Source organism: Adiantum capillus-veneris, chromosome 12 (genome assembly GCF_014529385.1).
Source record: "Adiantum capillus-veneris isolate H3 chromosome 12, ASM1452938v2, whole genome shotgun sequence".
In the NCBI taxonomy this organism is placed as follows: Eukaryota; Viridiplantae; Streptophyta; class Polypodiopsida; order Polypodiales; family Pteridaceae; genus Adiantum; species Adiantum capillus-veneris.
Genome location: NC_140942.1, coordinates 114,371,635 through 114,388,452, shown reverse-complemented (window position 1 = coordinate 114,388,452; position 16,818 = coordinate 114,371,635). Strand labels below are relative to the sequence as shown.

The 16,818-nt window shown below is 44.9% G+C and overlaps 1 protein-coding gene across 1 annotated transcript in view; it reads right to left on the bottom strand.

The window, feature by feature from the left end:
- Positions 1-16,818, bottom strand: part of LOC147446346 (uncharacterized) — a 104,177-nt gene that overhangs the window by 53,038 nt on the left and 34,321 nt on the right. The gene's annotated exons all lie outside the window — the stretch shown is intronic.

Genomic DNA, 16,818 nt, shown 5'->3' with positions numbered 1-16,818 from the left:
GCCTCTAACAGTAGTCGGCTTGACTTTTGCAAGTGGGGATGTCTTTTGGCTTACCAAATAATCATACAAGGTAACATACATCACATGGAGACGTCTTACGTTTTTAACCATACATGAGAAATGAAATGTTATATTAACGTCTTCAAAAGGCCAAAATGAGCTATGAGACCAATTTGTTACAAAATAGTGAATCTAATACCATGTCTGAGAGAGGGGGATGTTCCCATAATGGTAAAGAGAATGATAGAGAAAGGGTATAAGCTAAGCTTACCCCCCTCTCCTTAACCTAAGATTATACAAAGTGGCTAGCCCACACACACACACAAAAGGAAAGCTCTATTAACGTCTTCTAAAGGTCGAAGTCTGCCTATGAGATTGTACAGGTGTATGTCCTTTGGGTATCCCAAAAAAAAAGGACAAAAGTGCCGAAAACAAACATGCTACAAAATAAAGTAGTTGAAGTGGAGTGTAAGCGGGTAACCCGTAGCTTTGGTATAGGTGTCTACTCCTGGATGTAGTATAGGCTCTCACAAGAGAAGATTTTTCTGATGATGGAACTCCATCAGCCGTCTTACCGGCCACGGCTGGAATCTTTGATCGATCCGTGCCAACTTGCAACATAAAAGTATTAACCAGCTCCATAAGTGCAATTACATTTGTATTAATCAAGGCCAAATTAATTTTGACTTGTTCAATTTGTCGTATACAAGCATTGAAATTGCGCATGTCAACCAAGCCATTACCATTTTGTAGATCATCGGTCTCTTCGGCTCACATCCAACATAAGAGCATTGAAATTGTGCATGTCAACAAAGCCATTATCATTTTATAGATCATCGGTCTCTTTGGCTCTCACATCCGGCAACCCGCATCCTACCCCGAAATCAAACCATATAAATCTGGAAGAGGGTGATCCGAAGACATGTTTGAGGACAAAAGATAATGTTACAACCCCTTGCATAAAGAAAATCACACCCTCACAAATAAAAACCCTTGATGCCTTGATAAGTAGATGTTTGTATGCTGCTCTAGGAAAAAACTCATAAGAGAGCAAAATTAAAGCTTTATCAAGCTACTATAGTCATTAGATATAGGGGACGGGTGACTTGAGAATGTATTGAAATGAATGGCTGGGCATCCCCTTGACCAAAGTCATAGTCACACGAAACGGAGTAACAGGGGAAAGGCTGTTTCCTCACCGTTTCGGACCTTAATATATAAGGGGTCAATTTGTGGGAAAAACATATTTTCCCAGATCGCTGTTTTTTGCGAGCAGCTTCATGGGTACGCGAGCAGAGGCACTACGAGTACACAAAGGTATGCAATTTTTGCAACTTTAGGCTGATTGCATGTGCGCCCAAGCGTGTGCACTACTTTATAATGATTCTAAGGATTTCTGAGAGCCTGCGTGGGACTGTTTGGGCTCATTCTATGCATTGTGCGCATAGAATGAGCCCACCTTGCAAGACTCAAAGGCTTGCATTGTGTGCACACCTTGCAAGGCTCAAAGGCTTCCATGCACACCATGGCAAACCCATATTGCAGCAAAATCTCCGTGTTTTGCAGCTACGACTGCCACATGAGCAGATCACCGTAATTTTCGGCTAGACTCTTCTACGTAGCCAGGTTAACAAGTCTCTTTAGGGTTTTAGGCCCCTCGGTCGGTAAGTCTATAACAGGAGGGCACCACGTGCCAACGGAAACAAACAAACTAAACAACTTTAAGCACTTGGTTGGGTAGTTCTTCCATTTCGTTTCCAATGTTTGACCGCTTTTAACCCTGCTTGAAAAGCTTCCAAGGCTGCATAGTTTGGTTCGTATATTTTGTCTACCAACACGGATACTTCCGATCTTTGTTTCGACTCTTTGCATTCCGATGACGTCGACTGAGTCACTTCCTTAACTCTTTTTTGAACTCTCTCTTTGATTTCCCTTTGTTGCTTCGGTCTTCTAAGATCGTATCGTTTGCGTCACTCTTTCTTGGAGTCTTTTGAATGTTTGCTCGGTGTCTCTTACCCGCTTCCACTGTTCTGTCTATTTTCTTGGCTTGTGCCCTAGTAACTACCCAAATCGGAATAGTGGATTCTCTCTCTGATAGCCTGAATTGAAAGAGATGCACCACACACAAGACACGGAGTGACGGAGTTCCACCCCAAGAAAGCACTGGCCTCAAACCCTGGCGCCCCTTATAGTATTTCTTTATATTGCTTGAACTCGGTACAACATCGACGTCACGTTTCTGCACCTTCACATGGAAGCATGCCAGATAGTGAGCCCTTGCCACATATTTATACGCCCTAGGCCTAAAAGTAGTTACATGAAAAGCATCCAACGCTAAAAGCATCTGGTCTTCAAAAGCTGGCAGCGTAAATTAAGGTGTTCCGTACACTACCACGTCAGCAACCTGCAGCGCAATTCACGGGCGTCCGTACAATTGCCACATCATCAACTACCACGTCAGCAACCTGCAACACATTCACGGGCGTCCGTACAACTACCACGTCATCAATCTAGCAGTGCAAATTATAGAGCTTCCATGCAGCAACTGCCACGTCATTAATTCTCCACGCAATGTTTTTTTGTGTGTCCTACTTTATTTTAATCCCTAGTCACTTGGGACCCATCGGACGGGGTCCCATAAGTTGATGGGAACTCTTCTTTAAGGATTAGCCCACGCGGCAAGACTTAGTAAGTTGGTAAAACTTCTTCTGCTGCTTCTTCTTAGGGTTGAGGCCCCTCAGCCAGGATCTGCACGTTGGCTAGGGTTGGGTCTAGGAAACCCCAACCCGCCGGGTCTTCAATGGCTTGACACGTCATCAATTTGTGACACCCTTCCTTCTTGAAAGAAGAGTAGTCATCCGCGATTATAGTATATCTGCAAACAACTCAAGCTAGCTCAAAAAATTGCGAGGAACATTCTGAAAAACAATCAGTTTTCTCATTCCAGACAGGAGCTCTTGATATTCCGGCGTGGCAAAATTGGCCATTACACCCAAACCGCACTCATCTTGAACGGGTGTCTTGATGCACTAAAATTACATACCCACGCAATCTCACCAAATCAGGAATATTCAGCGGTTGGCACATCACAATGCAACACAAATGCTCATATATGCATGTTACAAGACACAACGAATAACCCCCCTAAGCACTCCCCTGAGACAGATGATCTGCGGTATTAAGCTACTCAACAACTACCTCGTCACTCCCTCCGCAGATAACCTAAAAAGGTCTGGGTCATGATCTCAGAGGACTAATACAACCAAACGCTCCACAAACCGCAGTCTATGTCGCTTGGAAGTTTCAAACATACAACTAAACTCTCCCCATACATCCCGTCTGGGCCATTTAGAGGTTTTCCGACGTACATTGGAACGCTCCCCAGACATCCCATTTGCGTCGCTCCAAGATTTCCAAGCATACAATGAAACACTCTTCAAACATCTCGTACACGTCGTTCTGAGGTTCAAACATTATCAAACAGCATTCACTACTACACTGGGGAGTAAATCACCAATCATTGAAACCGGTATCAAATCCCGAGTCAAACAATTCAAATCAGCACCAAGACAGGTTTAAAACAGATTCAATCCATTACAAACAAATTTCAAACAGTACTTTCTGAGACAAAGTTCAAAAGTATCTATATACAAAACAACTAGAAAATTCATTCGGATATTTGTTCGGACAGCCGCACTTTGAGGACGACTGGCTTGTAATGTACGGTTCCGGATCTAGAGCGTCGCGTCATTCTTGTCGTGCCAGGACATGCCCAAGAGAACGTCGCAATTGCCTAACTTCATGATGTAGAAATCGGCTTTTCCATGGTATCTTTTGGATAGTTATTGGAAGAGCCCCAATTAGCGGGACCACTTTATGAGTTTGTCCGGTAGCTAGCTCGGCTTCAATTTCGTGTCCCTGTGAATCATAATCAAAATCCATCTGCTTCAGGAATTCAAGATGGATGAAATTTTCGGTAGCTCCGGGATCGAAGAAAATCAGGGCTTTCAAGCCGTTGACTTTGCCATATGCTCTCCACAATTCATTTAAACTTTTAAGATTAATTCCATAAATATCGGTTATAAGTCCAATGGCAGGTCTAGCTCTCTTAGCCAGAGGTGGCCCTAGAGATATATCCGTTGTCGGAGCGAAAGGTAGATCGGAGGATGTCGAGGCTCGTTGAGGACATATATGGAATGTTTGCCCTGTTTGAAAACATTCGAAGCATCGGCCTTCTTGTAACAAGGTTTCTCGTTGACGTTGTGTCAAATGAGGCCTTTGAATTTGACTTTCATGAGATTCCTAACAATTTGTTCGTTGTTGTTGGGAGCTCTGATTGTTTGCCGAAGTTCCTCCTGTACTCGATCTTTCCTTCATAAGTTTATAGCCAACCACGGCATGGTCCATAAGCTCTTGCATGGTTGATACTTGCTTAGACAAACAATATTCCTGCGGCAGTGATGGAAGTCCAATGATGTATCGCTCGCACTAGTCCTCCAAAGGAATCAACTTAAAGAAAGACACCGGATGGACTTCAAAGAGAGAAGTCATATAACTGCGTGCAAAAATTGTCTTGAAAGCTTGTCGTGTCCTTGGAGCATGTGGTTGTGTCGCGATGGAATTCCACCAATGCATAGCATTATCGTTAAGAAATCCCATTGCTTGAGAAATCTTGGATTCTTCTGTATAGTTCCCCAAAGTATAGATATTGTTGAATTGTTGTAGGAACTACAATGCTTCCTTCCGATCTTTCATCCCAGAAAAGGAGAAAAATTTTATTGTCAAGCTGCCATCTTCGAAATCCTTCAACTGGTTAGGCACGTACCATGGGTACAGATAATAAGGATACCCATCAAGCTCCAACCATTGTATCTTGGTGGCAATGGTAGTGGGGGAGGAGAGGCCAACACTGGTGGCAGAGGCGGTTGCACTGGATCAGGTTCACACAGTTGCACATGTTCCTGAAGACTCCCCCGATCGGAATAGACGGTTGATAAGGTTGTTGGTTAGAGGCTCTCGTACTTTCTGGTGTTGGAGGAGGAGGTACCATCTGGGGCATCAAAGGGGGTAACATGTAATTCAGAAATGGTTGGAAACCCAGCAGCATCGGGAGGTTATGCAGCAGCGAGAGTCGTGAATGTCGCGAAGCTCGTCGAGGAGAAACTAATCATGCTCTGTCTGTCACGATTGTGACGTATTCCTTGTCTTTGTATTACCCTCTTCACTTGATTCTTTTGCGGATACGAAGATGTACCAGATCAAAGACCCCTGTTCTCGAAAGGATGCGTCTCTTCGTCCAAGAGTCGCACCTGTTCGGCGAATAGCCATGCCTCTTCAACGAACGGCTGCACCTTTACGCCGAAGGATCACGACTCTGCAACAGAAGGACACGACTATTTGCATAGAGTCATGTCTCTTGACCTATGGTCATGTCCTTTCATCGTGTCTCTTCAATTTCTATATAAGAACACTTTTGTAACACATTTGAATGAATCAAACACAAAGTCTTCTAAGTCTTATCTCTAAGGCAAGTTTCAGTTTCTTAAGTCTTAATCATGAATTTAAGTACTTAATTAAGGATTAGTAACTAGAATCCTTACACTGGTATTAGAGAAAAAAAATTTCAGAGACCCGAAGGTTGCAAGCCTCTCACCCTTCCCGGAGTTGCATGGAAGCCGAAGAAAGGTGGTACAAACATGCAAATGAGCATGAGGTAACTTGATATTTTTTTCTAATTCTATAAATAAAGACAGAAGAGCTCTGTGTGTGTGTGTGTGTGTGCGGCGTACCCGAAAAGCTCGCACCCCTTCGTCGGGTTACACCTCTTCATGCTTATGTGCTCGCACCCTTTCCTGTGAAAGGACATGGCCCTGGCAGACAGGTACCTCCTTGCATTCGTCAACCCCGTCATGCGGTAAGAATCATGTGGTAACCTCACGGCCGGAGACCTACTCTGAGACAAATATAGCCGTGTCCTTATTCTGGAGCCCTTTCCCCTTCGCAACGAGGGAATTTCCAAGGCTCCACATTGGCATGCCTTTTCAGCCGGCACTCGTACCCTTTCACAGTTGTCGTGCCCCCTCCTCCAATGCCTCTTCAGCGTGAAGAGTTGCACCTCTTCGACGTGAAAAGTTGGCAGATAGATTTTCAGCCAGCAGCAACGCACACACCAGGCAGCGCACAAGAGGGCGCGTTGCTGAAAACTCACGCTAGACAGCACCAAAATTTCTAACGCTGATTTTTTTGTGCAGTGTTGATGTGGAAAAATTAATAAAAAAACAAGGCCTCTCGGCAAGCATCGTAAAAATTCAGCCAGCCCTTGCATAAAAACAGGGCAGCGTAAGCAAAAATTCAGCGCATAACACATTTGCAGCAGCCCTTTGTTGGCCCAAATTTGATCGCCCCCCTCTGCTGGACATTTCCCGCGTACTGCCCGCTTGTGTGGACACCCCCCCTTTCCAGCAGCCGACAATGGAATTGCGTTTTCAGCCAATGCTAATTTGCAGCATTTGGTGCTCCCGCTCTTGTCATCACTGGACCATGCAACTCCTATGAATGTGCCATGGCCGATTCTCCAGAATCCAGATGGGTTCGAAGGCTTCGCGTTCATCACGTAACTGAGTTACGTGGACGATATTCCCTCTGAGCTGTCAGTATGTCCGAAGAAGGCGATAACCATATTATGCCCGAAGATCCGATAGCAATTATAAAAGAGCAGATCCAACAAGCTATCTAGCTACATCGATGGCATCACGTTTGGACGTGCTTCACGGTTATACTTCTTCGCGCCCCCCGAGGCCTACACAGTCAATTTCGTCATCAACGGCTTCATTGGCCAACTAGGAAGAACCGCTTAAACCAGAGGCTTTCCAACACAAATTTTCTCACCCAAAGTATGGTTTCTCAGAGAGAACTAGACACAAAGTACCTTCGTGCGAGCAACAAAAGTCTAAGTATGAATATTCTTGGAATGTTACAGTTCTAAGCAACCTACTTCTTATTGGAATCATCAACAACATAAGTAGCAACATAAAGATCTCATCTTAAAAAGAAATCAGCCATATCAAGATGGGCTTACTTAGTGGCACATATATCCGACCCTAGTCGAGTACTCGGTCGTGAATGCCGCGACGCTGGACAAGTTTCCCCTCACGAGCCATGCCCTACATTTAAGTCTTTCTTATCTAATGGTGGTATAGTTGAAGATTTATTGATCCTTTCCTTGTGCAATAGGATTCTTCAGAGATCTAAGAGGCACCAACTCCCCCAACCTCTCCCTTCTCAACTGGAAGCCTTAATACCCGCTGAGAAAGATGAAGATTCAGAAGCTTCTGGTTCTTGTGTGACAACCAATAAGCACATGACCCCTTCTTTGGCCGTGATCCAGGCACAAAAATCTGCCTCGTCACCACCCTTGCAGAATAAAGTCTTCGTTTCTGAACAGATACCAAATGCAATGGTGAATAATAAGTTTTCAAATTTGAAGACTCCAGTCCTTACCTTCACTGGTGCAAAGAATAAAACAGATACAGACTCTTGCAGCACGAGTTTAGTCGCTCAACTTGTTCGAGTGATAAACCTTTACAGGTGGATATACCTTCAAACACTACTCTGTCTCAGTCTACGACATCCCTTTAGGAGGATTTTATTGTTCCAGACAAACCAATGGAATACCTTGCAAATTTCCACCCAATGGTCATCACTCAACAGAAAACTCAAGTCAGTTTACCAATAGTTTTCCTTCAAGCATATAAATATTCAATCTTTTCTTGAACAAAGCTCGAAGTTACAAATGACTTTGACAAAAACACTAATCAAGTTGCAAATGTGATTCTGATACTTTTAATAAAGATGAGACAAGTTGCAGATATGATCAGTTTTTAGTTAGGCAAAATAATTATGGTCGATAATACTGCCATGACGTGGGACTTAACAGAAAGAGCTTTGGATGCAGAAGCACTACAACAATATATTTTCTCCTCCCGGAGTTTCTACAACTACCCTAGGTTCTATTTTAAATGGGAGGGAATGTCACGATTGTGACGTATTCTTTGTCTTTGTATTACCTTCTTCTCTTGATTCTTTTGCAGATACGAAGACGTACTAGATCAGAGACCCCTGTTCTTGAAAGGATGCGTCTCTTCGCCCAACAGTTGCACCTGTTCGGCGAATAGCCATGCCTCTTCAACGAATGGCTGCACCATTACGCCGAAGGGTCATGACTCTACAACAAAAGGACACGATTATTGGCCTAGAGTCATGTCTCCTGACCTACGGTCATGTCCTTTCATCGTGTCTCTTCAGCTTCTATATAAGAACACTCTTGTAACACATTTGAATGAATCAACCACAAAGTCTTCTATGTCTTATTTCTGAGTCAAGTTTAAGTTTCTTAAGTCTTAATCATGAATTTAAGTACTTAATTAAGGGTTAGTAACTAGAATCCTTACACTGTCTCTTCTTGATAGGAATGCTTTGAGAAAAGCAAGACTAGAGCCCTGATACCACTTTAATGGGAGGGCACCAAGTGCCAATGGAAAAGATCAGACTGAAGAACTTTAAACACTTCAAATAACGACTGAACTAAAAGAGATGCAAGACACATAGAACGCAAAGTGGCGGAGTTCCACCCCAAGAAAGCAACGGTCCCAAACCTTGGCGCCCCTTTCGGTATTTCTTTATATTGCTCGGACTCGGTACAACAGTGGCGTCACGTTTTTGCACCTTCACACAGCAGCATGCCAGATAGTGAGCCCTTGCCACATATTTAAAAGACCCTAGGCCTAAAAGCAATTACATGAAAAGCATCCAACTGTAAAAGCGTCTGGTTCTAAAAGCATCTGGTCTTCAAAAGCCGGTAGCGTAAAATCAAGGTGTTCTATCCACTGCCACGTCAGTAGGCCTACAGTGCAATTCGCTGGCGTCCGTACAGCTGCCACATCATCAATCCAGAAACACAAATTACGAAGCCTTTGTACAGCAATTGCAACGTCATCAATTCTCCACACAATATTTGTATGTCCTTCCTACTTAATTTAAATCCCTAGTCACTTGGGCCCCATCAAACGGGGTCCCCAAAGTTGGTGGGAACTCTTCTTTAAGGATTAGGCTACTCGGCAAGACGTAGTAAGTTGGTAAAACTTCTTTTACTACTACTTCTTAGGGTTTAAGTCCCCCCAACCAAGATTTGCAAGTCGGCTAGGGTTGGGTATGGCAAATCGCAACCCACAAGGTCTTCATGGCCTTGACACGTCAACAATTTGTGACAAAGTCCAAAGTTGGAACCTCTTAGGGATGGTGTGCCACGTCACTCACTTGTAACATACCCCCCCCCCCTCCCCCCTTCCCCCCTTGAACGAATAGTAATTGCCCTCGATTACGCTTGCAAATAGACAAAGAACAAAAACTAGCTCAGTCGACACTAACTCTATGCTTCCATGCAGCAGACTGCACACATCCAGAACTTGCACAAAGACCTCTTTTCCTGAACATTCATTTTCTGTGGAGATTCTAGATACAAACCATGATCATTGTAACTTATTTAGCAATCACATCCAAACCATACTAATCTTTCACGGATGTCTTGATCTACTAAATCTCATTACAATCAGATTCACATCTTTTCTCAAATTTCATGCAGACATGCCAATGACCGTCCCAAGCAAGACAGTACATTCATAGAGCATACATTCCACAAATCAACACTTAGTTCACACTTAACACTAAGGTGCAAAAAGTCGGTCTAGTCATCTCATCAAGATAAAAGTCTAGGATCAAATTCTTGAGTCATTTAGACATCACATCCAGATCTCACCAATCTCTAGCAGTTGTCTAGATGCAAAAAACTCATCAAATCAATTATCAAACAAAATACTGCAAACTTCTCATCTTCTCAACGCACACTCTTACAATACACACATAAAAGAGCATATGTAAACAAGTTCAATCTAGGAGATTTTTAATTGAATGTCATGAAGTCATTCCGCAGAGTATTGTCACCCTGTCAATACCCCTAAAATCTCATGGAGAAATTAGTGACTTTATTCAATCTAGGTCATCTGTGACAAAGTAGTGAAGTGGCTCCCCTCTTGTGCATGACGCACCGCACTAAATGCAACCCGCTGATTCAAAGTGCACTTAAGGAATAGTCACTGCTAAAATCCAAAAGCCTCAAGGTACAGCTCTAAAAATATAGGGAAACTGCGAAGTTCTCCTCCTCTATCCAATTTGCAATGAGTGTTGGAAAGTTCGTGCCCTTGACCAAATTGTTGGTGGACCTAGCTTACCCTTCTATTCTTTTTCTTGTGCCCTAGGACATGATGGTTGTTGTTCTAGCTCCTTGTCCATTAGCACATCATTCTGAATTTTCGGAACTCTCTGACGTACCATCAGCTGATTTCTTTTGTTCTTTCTTGTCACGTGGACATGGCTCAGTGTGCCGCGTGGACATGCTTCATCGACTTCAAGAGCCAATTTTCCCCTTCTTCCTAGATAGGAGTGTCTAGAATCCTAGGAGGATCAGTACCGGCAATTTTGTGAGCCTGTTCGCAAGACTTGCATGTCCAGACAAGTCCCTTAGATTAGGTTTTCCAATTTTGAAACCCTCTTGCATAAATGGTTTGTAGACACGTTTTGACAGATGTTATTACACTAGGGTGGGCATCTGGCATGACGTACATTTAGTTTTAGGTTAGAGGAACCCAACGAGCCACTCCCCATGCCAATTGGATTCCAAAGTGGACAGATATGCGACAGTTTCACCCGAACTTGCACCTCCTAGCCTGACTTATTCATAAATCATTTTATTGATTCATTTGTTGGGTGTGGTGGACAGTTTGCCCTACCTCGCCCCAAATAATTTTTTAAGCCCAAATAATTTTTTAAGCCCAATACCTGGCCTATAAAGGGAACAGCTTGCCTAGCGTTTTCTCTCAGTTTTTTGCAAGCGCTAGTCCAAGAAGCACAGCCACACTTAGTGCTCCCTATTCGGGGCGATGAGCTACTGGATGTTGAGTTTGCAGACGACTCAGCTTTGTACTTGAACGGCCGGGAGGCCAACCTGCACACGCGTGAGCAGGCTCTAGAGACGTTTTGTTGTGCATCAGACGCATTGATCAACTGGAGAAAGACAATGGCTTTTTGCGTTGGTAGTGCGCTCCTACGCCTGATTCGCTGCCAGGTGAGGGTTTTAGATGGATTCCCCCAGGGACTGTAGTTCGCTACTTGGGCTCTCAGGTTGGCCTAGACTCGTCTCCTGAGCAGCAGATTGCTCCCCTCCTCCTGCCCATCAGGAGGAAGTTGCTACATTGGAGTTCGACACGACTCTCTTTGGCACGCAGAATTGTAGTGGCCAACCAGGTGTTGTTGGCTACTATGTGGTACATTACATCTTGTTGGATCTTCTCGAGCTCCTTCATCGGCCAGGTAAAGAGGCTGATCAGGAACTTTCTTTGGTCAGGGCGCGACACTCAAATAGCCCGGGCCAAAGTAGCATGGAAGGTCATCACTCTACCTTGTTCTCAAGGGGGTGTCGGGGATCATAAACCCAGCACAGCACAGCAGAGCTCTTCTTGGGAAGTTTGTTGTCAGAGGACTGCTTCCAGGGGAGGAGCCTTAAAAGGAGTTTTTGCTTCAACGACTTCGAGCTCGAGTGCCTCAGGCTGGAGGCCCTTGGAGACCTTCCATCAGATGGATCTTTACATAGATGCGCAGAGTTGGTATGAGGAAGAGACTGGAGGATCGTTTTGCTGTGAGCCTGCTTCGATCTTGGGAGAAGAGCAGAGAGGCTTGGAGCAGCACCAACCCACCTACACGGAAGAGAGCTTGAGACAACCCCTTTTTTGGAACCCCATGGTCAGCACTCAGAAAGGCCACTTGGTTGGTAGTAGGCCTCATGTTTCTTGGGGTCCCATGGCAGAGGGTTCAGCACGCACTCTAGGTGATTGGCTTCAGTTCTCAGATTGGCCAGAGGAGTTACAGAACATCCAGCTGCAGGGCATGAGAGGGGTACAGAGCATATGTCAGGACATTACAGAGGCAGTACCCGCTGAGTGGCTCACACCTCTAGAGACAGCAGCTCCCAGATGGACAGGGTCTTCACGCGACTGGAGGTCCTCATCGTAGTTCAAACTTGCTCAGAGACTGTATCCTTTATGTTCTTCGAGATACAGAGCGAGGGTCAACTACATAGAGTCTCAGTAGAGGCTCCACAGGTTGCAGTGTTGTTTTCAAAGGATCCGAGTGGTGGACATCTGCGAGAGGGCTTGTGTCATCGATCCTAACCCAACAACTCTTGAGACAGGCCATTGGAGGCTTTGGGCTTAGGAGAGTTGTTCAGTGGCACAAGTGCAGTGGGATCTTGGAGAGTGGTTTTTGAGGGACCCTTTCTCCTCAGTCGACCATGTAGGGGTCCCTTTCTTTCAATACTGGTCGACTGGGACGTCACATACTGGCAGGACGGAGAGAGGCTCGTCCTGCTGCAGCACCTCATTGGCAAGAAGAGGGTCTCACAGCTGAGTTCTTGTCAACCTTTTGGGCGAGGTTGTGGGACGCTAGACAGGCGCGGCGAGTCACTTTGTTCCAATGGCTAGTTGCACATAGAGCTACAGTACTAGGGAGTTGGCTAGTACATAGTGGCCTTTCGGCAGAATGCGCAGCTTGTGACAATCCTTTGGAGAGTAAACGTTACTGTTTGTGGGACTACCCTATGGCACAACAGGTTTGGCTTCGTGTCTTCAGCTGATGCCAGCTCTTTCCACAGCACAATAGTACACTTGGGGGGCAACTGCTTGGTCCACTCTCACAGGCCCTACACTTCAGTTTGAGCTATCATCCACCAGCAGGATGATAGTGATACAGGGCGGTCAGCCTACACTCCAGCCTGCTATAGAGCTTATCCCACAGAGTGGTATAGTGAGAGAGAGGTGTTGAGAGCTCGTCTATTGCCTGACACTTTGGTTCATTTGGCGGGCCCGCTGCTTCCGCATCTTCGAGGCTCGCCTTGTGCCACCAACGGAGACTTCGAGATTTTTGGTTGGAGTTGATTCATACTCTCAAGGGATAGTTCGAGAGACTTCAGGGCAGCTCCGACCGCATGCGGGAGCGTAGAGAGGAGTTCCTTCGACTCTGGCGCCCTCGGCCTTTCTTCACCATGGTCCGTGGTGAGCTCAAATGGCACTACCGTCCACCTATGTGTCTTTTCCCTCCTCCCATCTCTTGATTTAGCCCTCATTGTACATATGTTGTTTCTCCATTGGGAGAGTCTCCCCTTATGGTTGATGTAGCCCTCTGTAGAAGAGGTGGTTGTAGCCCTATGGGAAGTTTTATTAACTAATAGACGGATCTTTTTCTCGGAAAAAAAAGAAGCAGAGCCACGAACGTTTTCCTCATAACAGCCCTAGCTTTTTTGGGATGTTGCAAGCCAGCCAGCGTTTTTGCATGCCATAGCTAGCGAGCATGCCATAGCTAGCAATCCCCATCTTCAGCGCTAGTGCATGGACAACTCAGCAGATTGGCCAGCATTTTCAGTTCTCGACCCATTTTCCCGCGACGGAACCCCATCTGGTGTCGCTCTCCTCTTCTCTCTTTTTTTCTCTCCCTCTACACATCTCTATATTGCATTCTCTCATTCCCTCTCTCCAGGGAAAAGTAAAAAGAACCATCGTTGAAGTCAAAAGGAATCACTAACGCGAGGAAAGAAAGAAAAGGATTTGCGAAAGTGTAAAATCTATATCTTCACCATTTCAATTCCGTTGTACCTGACATTGGTATCAAAGTTTTGAAGATTTTGCACTAATCCACTAATTCCAAAAAAAAAACTCCAGTTTTTGGTTGTGTTGGCATCCCTTTGGTGTATACTCCTTCCTCTCTTGGAACAGCAAGCCTACTATTGCGCATAGGGCCGTGCACCTTAGAGCGTCGAAAAACTAGCAACCAATTGTATACCGGGTGTTGCATGCAGAGTGTGCCGACGAAGGGGTAGATAGTGTCACAAACTTGGACACTCCAAGTCAAGAATCAATCACTTCAGCACCAAATAACCACTTCAAAACAATTCACAGATCACAATAGATTTGCACTGGCCCGGTGGAGTTCCATGCCTAGAGATATTGGCCCCAAAGACTGGCGCCCCTTTTGATATTTCTTTATGTATAATCAATGTTCAAAGTACAAGAGAGCGGTTAGGGTTTCACTCTCAGACTCTGCGTCCAGATGATCTGCAGAGTGAGCCCAAACCGCTTATTTATTGTTTACAAAGGGATGCCAAAAGCAGAGCCCCAAAAGCTGCAGATCAAAAGCAAAGTATTCTCTCTCTATCTCACACAAGCTCTCTTGAGCCTTCAATAAAGCAATCCAATTCTCTCTATCTTTTCAACTCAATTTGCGTAGAAAAATAAAAGCAAAAGCTGCAAAAATCTGCCTCAAATTCAGCCAATTGCACCGCAAAATCTGAATGCTTTTCCGTACGGTGCCACGTCAGCATGCCAATGCGTTAGACGGAAATCAGCCCTGCTGCTAGGATTAGGGTTAGGGTTAGGGTTTATGACAGGTTTTAGGGTTAGGGTTAGGGTTAGGGTTTCTGGCAGATTTTAGGGTTTGCAAGTTTTAGGGCTAGGGTTTGCAGAATCAGGGTTTTCAGCAGCTCGGCTCCCGGGCAGACACGTCATCACTTTGTGACATACCCCCCTCTTGAAAGCATTGTAATCGCCCTCGATTACGCCTGCAAAACAGACAAAGGCCATAAACCGTCTTAGCAGACACTGACTGTTAGTACCTACGTACTAGGAACACACATCTAGCACATGTACCAATCGACAATCACATCACACGACATCACAGGACATCACATGACATGCACCATTCATTCGGATCTTAGACCATGATTTATCGGCAATGTAGCTAGTAATCGCATATAGATCCAATCGGGACCTCATCGATGTTCGATTCACTAACCCCTATTGCAACCATGTCTATTCGAGATCAATCAGACCAAAATGCTGCAGTCATTTCGTCTATCAATTCTTGCACTTAATAGAAGTCAAGAACAAATCAGTATCATAATCAAGAATTCCATTTCATAAAGTCATACAGCAAAATATTGTCAGCTTTCAGTATCCCTGAAGCTCAAAGAGACATCAATGACTCTAGTATCTAAATCAAGGCATCTGTTGACAAAGGAGCGGAGTGACTCCCCTCTTGTGCATCCCACTGCACCAAATCTCCGGCCAAGCTGAATTCTGGGTTCCATTTGGAGTAGACTATGCTAAACCAAAAGCATCGAGGTAAAGTTTCACAATCTGAGGAGTATCTTCTAGGTCCTCCTCCTCCATCCACTTCGCATCCAATGCAGGATAGTTCTTGAACTTAACCAAGAACCGCCTTCGGACTTTACCTTTATTCTTTGTATCCTTATGTGCCAAAATCTGTTCAGGAACAAGGATCTCTTCGTTCTATTCCACTTCGGGTTGCTCATCAGGCTCCCCATCATCAGGCACATCACCTTTAAAAGGTTTCAAGAGACCCACATGAAATGCATTGTGAATCCTCCAAGTACCATGCAGTTTCAGTGGGAAGGAGACATCATTTATCTTTTCAGTGATCTGGAAAGGTCCGTAGTATCGCATACTAAGCTTTGGAAAAAGCCTCCCCTTCCTTTTTTCTTTCTCAAGCGTGCCTTCTCAAAACATAAGAGCACCCAATCATCCTCCTTCAATTTCAAGTCGCGACGATGGCGATCCGCTGCCTTTTTTTGTCGTTCTTTGAGACTTCTGCAAAGTCTCGCGAACCTTGGCAAAAGCCGTATCTAAGTCTCGCATATATTCATCCACTTCAAAAATCTTATCTTTCGTGCTTAGGAAGGGTGGAACCTTCGCAGCACCTTCAACAATCTCAAATGGCGCCTTCCTCGTCGAAGAGTGTATCGTGTTATTGTACGCAAATTCCACCAAAGGTAGGTACTTTTCCCATTGAGTCTTCTGATCCGAGATATAAGACTTCAATAAATCTAGAACCACTGAATTTGCAATCTCAGATTGACCATCAGTCTGCGGGTGGAACGATGATGAGAACTGCAACCGCGTGCCAATGTTTTCCCAAATTGCCTTCCAAAACAAACTCGTAATCCGGGTCTCTGTCGGAGACAATCGTCTCAGGCATGCCATGTAATCTCAAAATCTGGGCCACAAACAGTCTCGCTAAGTGATCCGGCTTGACTGTTTTCTTCACTGGAATGAAATGAGCCTGCTTGCTAAATCTATCAATAACAGTCCAGATACCATCGTGACCACTCTGTTCTCGGGAGATCAAAAATGAAATCCATTGCAATACTTTCCCAGGGGCGGGTGGGTATGGGTAAAGGCTGTAACAATCCCTGTGCTTTATGCCTGTCAAACTTGACCTTCTGGCATACTAAGCAACTGCGCACAAACTCTTCCACATCCTTTTTGAGTCTCGGCCAAAAGAAGTATGTCTCTACCCTTTCATGGTGGTAGCAATTCCACGGTGACCCGTAAAAGGTGGACAGTGGCATTCAGTCATAACCTTTTCCCTCAACGGCTGTGTAACGCACAACATGGTTTTTCTCATTAAGTAGCCATCCCGAATGGAATATCCCGCTACTGTCTCCCCATCCCGTATCCGTGTGAAAACGTCTGCAAAATCTGTATCTATGGCATATTGATCAACCATATCCTCGAAGCTCCTATGACGTATCACGGAAATAGCCAGAACCAACGGTTTTCGAGACAAAGCATTTGCCACCCCATTCTTCTGTCCCTGAACATGGACAATCTAGAAGTGAAACTATGATAAGATGTTCGC